Source organism: Lactuca virosa, chromosome 9 (assembly GCF_052849685.1).
Source record: "Lactuca virosa cultivar CGN04683 chromosome 9, Lactuca_virosa_CGN04683_v6, whole genome shotgun sequence".
Lineage (NCBI taxonomy): Eukaryota > Viridiplantae > Streptophyta > Magnoliopsida > Asterales > Asteraceae > Lactuca > Lactuca virosa.
This window is the reverse complement of record NC_136434.1, coordinates 93,489,394-93,491,227: the sequence shown is the minus strand read 5'-3', so window position 1 is coordinate 93,491,227 and position 1,834 is coordinate 93,489,394.

Below are 1,834 nucleotides of genomic sequence, written 5' to 3'. Positions count from 1 at the left end.
AATGTATTAAAAGGGAACCTGCCACCCGCCTAGCAAGAAGCTAGACGAGCAGAAAAAACAGACAGGAACCAGAATTACAAAGTTAAATTTACAGACAACTGAAAGGGCAATTAGCCCACTCGACCCATTGATAAGAACACTTCGCTCTCCTATACTTAACCCATGTGAAAACCTGTGACTTGATAATCTCCACCACCTTAGATGAGGGTACACAATTATTTTTGAAAACTCTGTCACATCTTGCTTTCCACAACCAACACATAGTTCCATAACAGATGCATATTAAGTTGTTCTGCCTGTTACGACAACCCCTTCCCGAGGGCTGAATTAGCTAGTTCAACCACCTCTCCCACTTTATTGAAATGCTGCAGAGGAATATTGCACCATCTAAAAATACATTCCCATACACTTTTTGCAAGCGAGCAAGTGATGAGGATGTGGTCTGAATCCTTATCAACTTCAGAACAATAGGAACATAGCAAGGGACCTGCATGTTATTCGGGTTATTTTTCCGGTTTCAAACCGGATAACATCCCTAAGTGTAAAGGTTAATCCACGTACCTTCTACCTCAATTGTTTATCAATGGAATATTAGCCTTTGTAATTGTTGTTGTTGTTGTTGTTGTCAAACTTTTAAGCTTTGTGTAATGTTTTTGATAAAGTTGAATAACAAAGCCATAACTGGTGTAATGGTGGCTTGTTTCAAAGACTATAAAGGTAATAAGAAAAGTACAATACCATAATGTATATCACTACAAGTAAAGGTCAATCCATGTACCTTGTAGCTCAATTGTTTATCCATGGAATGTTATGCTTTGTGTAATGTATCCGATTAGGTTGAATGTCATAGCCATAAATAATGTAATGGTTGCTTGGTTCAAAGAATTTAATGATGATAAGCAAAGTACAACACCATAATGTAAATCATTGAATGTAATTGAATAAGAACCTTTACTAGAAAAAAACCAAATAAGAACATGAAATGCAAACTATAATACCATATTAGATTCATCATTACCAAAACTATTGGGCATTACAATAACCAATTGTCATTACCAAAATAACACACAAATTTAAACATAACAACTAGTTTACCCAAACAAGCATCACATAACAATGTTTTACATAAAATACAAACCATATCTAGTTATTAAACAAATTGTCATCCCCTCTTCTATTGACCATCGCTTTCACCTTAACTTGCCACTTCCCTATCATGTTGATCAACACATTCACCTTGGCTTGCCCCTCCCCTCTAATGTTGACTATCACCTTCATTTTGACTTCCCCTCCCATTTCCTGTTGAAAACACCTTGACATTTACATGTTCTTGAGTTCTGCCCCTTGTGTTTGTATTTGACACATGTAACACTCCCAAACTTCCTACTAAGCTTTTTAATTGGTTGGATGCTTGACCTTTACTCTGACTTGCTATAACATTATCCATTTGACTAGACTTCTCTTTTTGACTCATTCTCTCTTCCGTTGGTTGCCTTATTTTCTTTTTTGGCCCACCAACCAACTTATGGAGTGGTAATGGGGTAATTATAGTGGGAATTACTTTTAGGAGACATTGCCTTACCTCTTCTGGGTTCCACCTTAAAGTCATATGCAACCTTCCAAGTATCCACGAAATAATTTTTTTGGATCCAACTACATGGTACTTTCCACCATCATTCCATCTAGCCATATATTTAGTTGTTTGTTTCTCACTATTTTGCAACAATCTGGTTGCAGTAGGTGTTAGTTGTTTGTTTCTCACTATTTTGCAACAATCTGGTTGCAGTAGGTGTTAGAGGACCTTTACATTTCCTTTTTCTTTAAGTATTGAAAA